The sequence below is a fragment of the Aquarana catesbeiana genome, linkage group LG12, assembly GCF_042186555.1.
Source record: "Aquarana catesbeiana isolate 2022-GZ linkage group LG12, ASM4218655v1, whole genome shotgun sequence".
Classification (NCBI taxonomy): Eukaryota; Metazoa; Chordata; class Amphibia; order Anura; family Ranidae; genus Aquarana; species Aquarana catesbeiana.
Window position 1 is genome coordinate 21,250,076 of NC_133335.1, and position 9,248 is coordinate 21,259,323.

Here is a 9,248-nt window from a genome sequence, read left to right on the forward strand (position 1 = left end):
TTGCCATGTGATCAGCTGTGACCAATCGCAGCTGATCATGGTGTGAACCAGGAAGTGCCAGTAAACGGCATTCCTCGGTATGCACTGACAGAGTGGATCGGTGGCTCTCCGTCGGGTGGGGGTCTGTGCTGATTGGCATAGCCCCCATCAGATGTGCCCCCTCAAATATCTGAGCCCACCAGTGCTATCAGTCTCCATCAGTGCTGCCTATCGGTGCCCATCAATTCTACATATCAGTGGCCATGGGTGCCGCCTCATCAGCGCCTGTCTGTGGGAGAAAACAACATTTTATGACAAACTAAGACTTTTTTTTTTTTTTTTTTTTTTTCAAAAATGTCGGTCTTTTTTAGTTAAGCAAATAATAAAAAACCCCAGAGGTGATCAAATGCCACCAAAAGAAAGCTCTTTGTGGGAAGAAAATAATAAAAAAAATGTAGTTTGGGTGCAGTGTTGCATGACCGTGCAATTGTCATTCAAAGTGCGACATCGCTGAAAATTGTCCTGGGCAGAAAGGGACGAAAGTGCCTGTTGAAGTGGTTAAGGATTGTGAGGCACAAGTAGTGGAGCGTTTTACCTTAATGCATAGAATGTTTAAAGGTTCACTTTTGACTTTAGAACCACTGCCTTTTTTTAGTTAGGCTTTTAGATATTTATCTTCAACGTGACTAATCAAGGTAAGAATAGGATTGCTACGCATGCTGCTTGTATATTGGGGTGATGCTTGAAAACTCAACAGTTGAGTTCTGAAAATGGTAGGTCTACTCTGACTACCTATGGTTGCTAAATAGGAACATTACACTTGCATGGGTTGTAGGACCCCGGACTATGGCTATGCAGTAAACCTGCCATGGGAGCAAGAGGGTGTTGAAATACTTGCGATCAGTAGTGTTTTTCCTTGGCTTGCAATGTCTTGAGCTTGCCTGGCAAATTGACTAGTCCAGTTTATAGCAAAGCTCCTTAGTCATAGCTCTCTCCAGTTTTAATTACTGGGTTGGCCTAGCTCCTCCATCCCCCCCCCACCTCTCCCTGCATATCTGTTTATGTAACTGTCAGGGGAGGAGTGAAAGGAAGTTCTATAGGTCACTTGACAGCTCTTTGCCTGCTGACATTTCATCCACTATGGCAGCAGTCTTGGGGCTTTTGAAGTTTCTACACATGGGGCTCCTACAAGTAAATGCATAAAATACATGAAATGCATATGTAATATAGGATGATCTGTGATGGTATCGCTAAATAGTACTGCTAGCAGGTTTTTTTGTTTTTTTTGTTTTTTTTTTTTGTTTTTTTTTTAGCCTGCCTCAAATTTCCCCTCTAATTCTTGATTTTTATTTTTTTTTTCCAGGTTTAAAGTGGAATCAAGGCTTTGTGCGATCTTTCCAGGACCTGGACCCACTGCTGCACCTCCCTCTGCCTGCACGCTTGTGGATTCTGTGACTAGATCTGTAAAATGTTCTAGAATAAAAATTGGAGCCCAATTTCAACATCCTCAAACTATCACTGGTGCTGGCTACCCAACATTACCTTCCATGGGAATGCCCAGTGCCCCCCTGTGGGCACTCACTAGCTGCTGGTGAATCTTTGTAGGGTTTTCAAAGATGGGTCGAAGCCCCCTTCTGCTGCTGGTAGCATGAATCTGATGGGGCTGATTTAATGGGTTTATTGTAGAGCTTTTTGGCCTTTTTTTTTGGGGGGGGGGGGGTGGCATTGTTTGCAGCCCAAGTTTTTATTTGGGGTGAGCTGTTCTGTGCCTGCACATGGTCCCACGTTAAGACATATCCGTTTTTTACAAACGTCCACTTATAAGTTTGGAGCTTGTAATATGGAACAATGTTTTAAATGGGTGTCATTGGCCCCTCGGTGTCTTTCTCCCACTATCCCTCTTGCTTCTTACACACAGTCACCTGTGAGTGGGTACGTTCGGAGGTTATTGGGCTCACGTCTAGCATTTCTCTCCTGCACTTAATGTCTCAGGGATGTTGGATTCTAGAGGGTAGTTGGACCCCTGCTTTGATGCAGTCACACTCCTTATCTGTGCCTCCTCACTTATCCTCACAGCACCTTTTTATGTCTGCATGTACAGATATGGCTAAACCTTTTGTTCTACCGAAGTGCCTATTTGTAAGGAGGGGGGGGGGGGGTAAATTGACCTACAGATGCAGTAGGTGACATGAACTAGTCAAAGCGGTATTTGGCGTGGAAGCTTGCACTTGCTATCACCAACACTTGTGTTTGGAACACAGTGCCTTATTTTATTCTTGCTTCCAGCCTCCAATCCATGTCACACAACCACCTTCTGATCCCTCTTTGCTCCTTTCCTATTGGATGGGCTGCAGACTGCTCACTTTTTGAATACCAATGATAAGATTGTAATTAGTAGAGGGGGGAGCTGGTTGAGTCTATGCACAGTTTGGGCTGAGGGAGTGTTGTGGTTTTTCAAAGTGAACTGTATATAGACCATATGTATACAGTATATACACCTCTTGTGGAACGCTCTGATGCCCTGAATATGCAAATGGTAAATTAAATTGCCTAAAGTTGTACTTGTCCCTTCCTACACTTAACTGTTCAGTGATGCTTCCAATGATAATATTGGACCAATAGTAATAAGGCTGTAAGGTAGCTTTTCAATCAAATATGGAGAACCCAGCTTTTGGTTCTCAGGGAACCCCTGCTAATTCCGATCTACTGTTTACAGTACACTATCATGAACAGCAAGCTGAAAAAAAAAAAATTAAGGAAAGTGGTGTAGTTTGCATAATTGAAACCTATTTTGAATGTTTTAAGTGATCCTTGAATAGGGGCCAGAAAAAAAATTTTAGTTTTTTCCATTGAGTGGTCAGTAAAGTCCTCCCTTGCACTGATTGGTGAAATGCTCCTTGATGGTTTTTAGTAGTGTGAGAAGAGCCCTGTTAGACTGGGCAGTTTGGGGGGGGGGGGGGGGCAGGCTCTTTACAGATGTCTTAAGACCACCAGGGGTGCTAACTTTCCTGAAAGGCAAAAATGTGCTAAATGGTAAGTTCACCTTTACAGAAAAATCTGTAAGGTGAACTTACACAGGACCCACTCCTTACCCCCCTGTCCGGCTTACCTGTAGCGTGGCGATCTCCCGTCCTGAGCCCTCCTATTGGTGCCTCACCGGGGCTTAGAAATCCCCTCGGCTTAATCTCAAACGTCTTCCGTCGGGAGGTATGTTTCGGAGCATTCTAATTTGTCTGCGCTGTCACACGGGTGGCACCGACCAGTCAGATCCTGCGTAGCTCGTCCTGTCATCGGGCAAGAAGTAGAGAGAATGCCGAGGGGATTTCTAAGCCCTGACCTGGTGAGGCATCGATAGCAGGGCTCAGAATGGGAGACTGTCATGCTGCAGGTCATCTGGACGGGGGGGGTGAAAAGGGGGTCCTGTGTAAGTTCACCGTACAGATTTTTCTGTAAAGGTGAACTTGCACTTCAAGGAAAACCCCAAGCAACCTCTGGAAGAAATGTAGAGTTCCACTGAAGCCTGGTTGAGGGGCTATTGGCTTCCATTCTTGCGACTCCTGGTGCACCTGACGAGATGCATGAGCATGCATAAGTAGATTATAGTTTCTGGCTATTCAGTTTAAGACATTTGAAGTGTTTAAAAGTTCCTTAAATGCTCTTATGTTGAAAGCAGGTTTGTGGGACTCTTTACCTAGTTTTCTTAAGGTTAAGTGACTGTTGCCTCACAGAAGCCCCCTATGGTACACTTTCCAATCTGTGTGCTCCTTTGCCACCTCCCTACATGATTGGAGCCCATGTTTAATTGCAATGGAGCTACACTTGCAGGTATGCTTCCAGGTTCGAATACTGTTGCAAGGTGGGAGGTGCTGATATCTCACCGCAGGTGGAGGAGCTTACCCAGGAGGGCTCATGCAGCAGAGGTGGTGAAGGAATGCCAGGTTAGTTGGTATACTTTTCTAGGTTGGCTTTTGGTAGACTCACTGCCCTAAATGGGGAAGTGCCTCTTCTGGGCCCAACTTACTCTGAAAGTTTCCCAAAAGTTAAAGTAAAACGAGTGATCTGACTGCAATAATCCAAAACAAATGCCAGTTTGGGGCTTGTTAGCTTTACGTCTTTATGTTAAAGATCACCAAGAAATTTAAATTAATCACATCTTTGTAAAACTGCCTTTGAGAATCCTAAATGAGAAAGCATTTCAGGTCTCGGTTTTAAAGAATGCTGCTAAACTGCAAGCACTTATTACAATTTAACATTAATTTAAGATTTTGTTCAAAGGAAGCCCCTAGATCTTGGAGCTGGCCTTAACTTCTGGTCAAGTTTTGGACTGATGGTTAGACTTGGACAAATGTCAAACTTAGTATTAACCATAGAATTCATAACCTTTGGGACCTGGACAGGTTCTAAAGTGACTCTGACCCTGGAAGGGAATAAAACCAAACCATGTTTTATGCTTGTCTTCTAAGTGAGTGGCAAGAGAAATTGTCACTCTTGGAGAGAGCTTTAGGTACTTTCATACTACACCTGGTGTCTGCTGGATGCTGTTTTCTTTCTTATACCCTATGTCACTACAGTCCTGGTGAGGAATCGCAGCACCCAGCAAGGCACATGTCATCAACCTACCCAGAAGTGTTTGTATAGTGGTGCCCTAAGCTCTTCAAGAGCAAAGATTTACCTTCCCATTTGCTGGAAAGGGGGAATGGAGAGTGCATTTTTCAGGCTGGCCTGCTTCCATCAAGCAGGGTCATGGCTATGTTCTACCTGTTATAGCTGGTTTACCCTTGATTTAAACCTGTTGTCCACTTTGACAACTATAAATTGGGGATGGCTTAAAATTATGCATGGTATGTTAGCAGATGCACCAGGCCAACTATCTCCATAACAAGGACATCTCAAATCTCTGGGCAGATAATCACTCTAAATCAGTCTAGAGCAGTGATAGGGAACCTTGGCACCCCAGATGTTTTGGAACTGCATTTCCAATGATGCTCAACTACTCTGCAGAGTGCATGAGCATCATGGGAAATGTAGTTCCAAAACATCTGGGGTGTCAAGGCTCACATCACTGGTCTAGAGTGACGGGTTCTTTAAGTACCTCATAATGGCATTTCTATTGCTAGATTGAGGATCACTACAGACAGGGACAATAACTTCAAGGAGGTCTTTAGACCATTCTGCATCTTTACAGTCTAGCTTTGGGTTTTACTGTTCAGAATTTGGGAGGTGTGCGACATCTACACTTGTATATTGAAAAATGTGGACTGCTCTTGCCAGGTTATACTGCTGTCTAGAGGACTGGGCACTGCCAAACCATAGGGTAACCTGTCTACCAGCAGGTCTATTTGCTGTTATCCTGGAAAGGATGGATGCCTATTGTGCTAACACTATTTTTCTCAATGTTTAGGACCTAAATTATATAGCTGGCTGTCCTCAGCCTGGCTTTTGAACTCCTGTTAATGGACTCTGCTGTCTTGGACCATGCAGGGGATACCTTGGCACTGGGTCTATGTACCGTGCTTTCCAGACTCATTTCTGCTAACAAGTTGGCTGTAGAGTGCCCTCTTCCAGTGCCATTGGCATCACTGCAGCCCTTGCTGTATCTTTGAAAACCTTGATCAAAAGGGTTTGATGTTTTTTACACGTGGGCCATTCCCACTGTGGATCCTGAGGTGTCCTACCTTAACCAAAAGACTAACCATCTGTTAGAGGCACTTGTCCTTAAGGACCCAACTGGTAAGCAGTTAGACAGTTTCTAGAAAGCCTTTATTGGCTGGGTTGCTATTCACCCCATCTTGGCTGTGACTTAGCCAGACCATGGTAGGCATATCTAAGTTCTTTAAAAGTAAGCTTGCCACTGCTCTTTGCTCTCCATTTATTTTGTGGAGCAAATGGCTAAAGCTTTCAACTTTAGCTGGGAAGCCTTCAGCAAACTGAGCGCTAATCTTTCACATTGGTCTTTTGTCTGTCAGTAGATATGCATAGGGTGCATTGGCTAAATTTCTGAACTGCAGAACCTGCATCTGAGAAACACCTGGTCTTCATGGCCTTTGAGTCTCTCAGGATCTACTCAACAAGGAGGCTACTGGGGGCAAGCGCACACAGCTCAAGACCTTAAGCCCTGGTTCACATTGGTGCGATTTGACATGTCAAATCGGCAACTGATGCCAATGGCACTGTCCTAATCAGTGCGACGTATTTGCGGTGCCGCACCTCTTTAAAAATTTCTGTACCATTTGCGATTTCAGGGTGTGATTTCCATTGACATCTGTGCAGAAACCCGCACAGATGTGTGTGAAATCACAGCCGAAATCGGGACTGACATGTGGGAATGAAATTGTGAGTTCAGCTTAACTTGCACAGCTTCATTCCCGCAGCTCAGTGTGAACCTGGGCTTAAACTGATGCCTGATGGTCATACTGGAGCAATCTTTCAGGTAGCTTCAGTACAGTGGCTTGGCTGGCTGTCTCCTGATCCAGATGATTGACCATCCTGCTGGTCATCTGTTTTGTATTCAGTCAGACAAACGTGACAGTGGCATAAATTGACCATCAGGCAGATTGTCCTTGACAGAACTTCTCAGCTTTGTCATGTACCACTTGGCCCCTCCAGGTTTATTAAACTGAACCAGATGGTCTCCCGGTACATGGACAAAGGGGTTATTTGGGCTCCACAGGATCAGCACACCTTGATTTATACCTAACCTTTCAAGATTGTTTTGAGGACTAGGACTTCCTCCTTGCCTTGGCTAGCTTTCTGCCTTTCACCTCAACCAGGATATTCTTTCTCTGGCTCAAGTTCACCAAAAGGAAATTTCCCTTTTGTGTGGATGTGAGTTTTGCAAAGGTAAGACTTGTGTCCCTCAATAGATGAGCAAGAAAATAAGATATTTTGTTTTTGCAGTAAAAAACCATTGAGGGACTCAGATCCCACCCATGTGTTCGACCATACTCAGTACTGCTTTACTACAAGACTAAGGTGTTCTGATAGAAGGGGGGTTAACCTAGGCTATTCTCCAGTTTGGTTTGCCAGTGTCAATTCTCCTGTAGGTGGCAGTATAACCTGAAGGCAAAACTGGACCGCCAGTACAAAAGTCCTATTTTCAGTAACAAATTTGGTTTGCTTTAAGCTTATGGAGTTGTCATAGTGGTCCAAGCAGTGCTCAGACATGGCCAGCCACTTCCACAAATGGGAATGAACTGATCAATGAAGAGAAATCTGCCGTTAGAGGAAGCATCCCCTTGAACTTGTAGGTTGGGAGTAATGAAGGCAGAGATGACTTTCTTGGAGAATGTTTCATCAGGCTCCAAGTACTTGAAGTGGCACTATAGGCCAGTGACGGCCAACTTTGGCACTTCATTACCCATGATGCTCAACTACACTGCAGAGCGCATGAGCATCATGGGAAATGTAGTTCCAAAACATCTGGGGTGCCAAGGTTCACCATCACTGCTATAGGCATTTGGTCATGTGATTCTGCTTAAGGGGGAGGAGCGGACTGTCTTTAAAATTTGATCCTTTAGCAAATCACATGACCAATTGCAATATTTTCTCTAGGAAAAGTGAATATTTTAGTCCTTGCAATGTGTAGTTTGTCCCCATCTTCAGATTTGCTTGACTTGGTTTCACAAACCCTAATGCCACTTCAGCTGTAAAGCTTTGTTCTGGTAGCTTGTTACCCTGGAATGATTTGGCTGTATTGTGCTCCCTGCCACCCTTTGTGGTTCAGAGTAATAGAAAAGCATGGCTGAGAACATTACAATTTAGGAAAATGTGTTAATTTCAAATACAAGTCTGAAGATGTCTTTTGATTGCACTTAGTCTGGGTACTTTGGGACTGTCTGCTGAAAGCCTTCCTATTCTATTGTGGGTGGGTGACCTACACATTAACCCTTCCCTTTCTGCAGGACTCAAGTGAAGGGCCCTTCACCTAGCCAGCTCGATGTCAACATTCCTTATTGCTGCTGTCTTGTGCTATATTACATATTCCACAAATCTGCACCAGGTTCCTTGAGTAGTACACCCCCTGGTGGGTGGGCAGACCCCCCTGCCCTGTCCCTTGTTTTGCACATTTTGCTGGTGACAGGACCTTTAGATTTATTTTTTTGTTTTGTTTACAATATTATGTATTTATGTTCCTTTTACACTGTATCTCTCCCTGATGTTTGAATGGTATTTTTTGTTTATGCAAGATGTATGTTTTTTTTTTTTTTTTTCTTTGTGAATCTAAATAAAAGGTTATTCAAAATGGTGTGTGAACATTGCTTTTTTTTTTTTTTTTTTTTTTTCCTGGGAGGTGTGCACTCTGACATTAGCTTCTGTAACTAAATATTTGGCTGTAAATTATATGAAGTCTAAAAATGTTGCATTTGTATCTGAAATGTATGTTTAACCCCTTCATGCCAATAGTATGCAGCCCCATTGGACTGGGCTTTTTTCCGTGGGGCCACATATTTGTGTATCTCCCTTTGTGCTGGGAGCATGCCGCACTATGCTCCCAGCACAGAGACCAGGGTCCCACCAAGGGCCCTGTTCTAACAGTCCAGACCCGGAACGGCTGGATCTGGGTCACTTGATTGCTGTGATGTGGATAAAAAAAAATACAGTGCTCGCAACACACAATATAAGTGAAATCAACAAAAAAGTCCAAATAAAAATCCAAATAAATGCAACTGAAGTGTTAGTCCACAATGAAGTAGGTGCAAAAAATGCTTCACAAACTTGCAGGAGTACAGCGACACCCCCTTTTGCATCCCCACTCACCAAAACAGGACAACCCCCAGCTTTGCAGTCCAGGGGTCACTTCACACATGTGGATTGGTGTCAAAACATCAGATGGTGGATTGGTATTAACATCAGATAATAGATTCCAACAGGAGGCTCTCAACAGGATCTACAGGCAGTTCCTATAGGTATGAACCCTTGCAACAGAATGATTGCTGTTTAATAATGGTTATCGCCAGCAGGATTATTACTATAGTCATGTTTTCCATCAGCAGGACTATGGCAATAACCGTGGATGGAACAGAGGCCAACATCCTCAGATGAATGGAAACCTTGGTACCCCGTTGAGGCTCCAGGCTTGGCAAATGGAGAGGCTGCAGAGGAGGAAAAAGAAAACGAGCGACTGAATGCAGGGTATTTAAGCGATGTTGCTTTCACTCTGGATGAGTTGAAAGATTTAGAATTGGGCCTTAAATATGCTCCTGATGGAGACAGATGCCATCTTTAGTAGTAATTTCCCTCAGCTTAAGTTTTGACATTGTTTGGGCAGA

General features: G+C 44.0%; 1 protein-coding gene across 1 annotated transcript in view; it reads left to right on the forward strand.

The window, feature by feature from the left end:
• The window catches only part of STK35 (serine/threonine kinase 35), a 31,737-nt gene extending 25,446 nt beyond the window's left edge, over nt 1-6,291 (forward strand). Inside the window, exon 3 of the mRNA XM_073607365.1 lies at nt 1,343-6,291. The gene's annotated coding sequence lies outside the window, so the exon portion shown is untranslated. The remainder of the gene's footprint in view (nt 1-1,342) is intronic.
• The last annotated feature ends 2,957 nt before the right edge of the window (nt 6,292-9,248 follow it).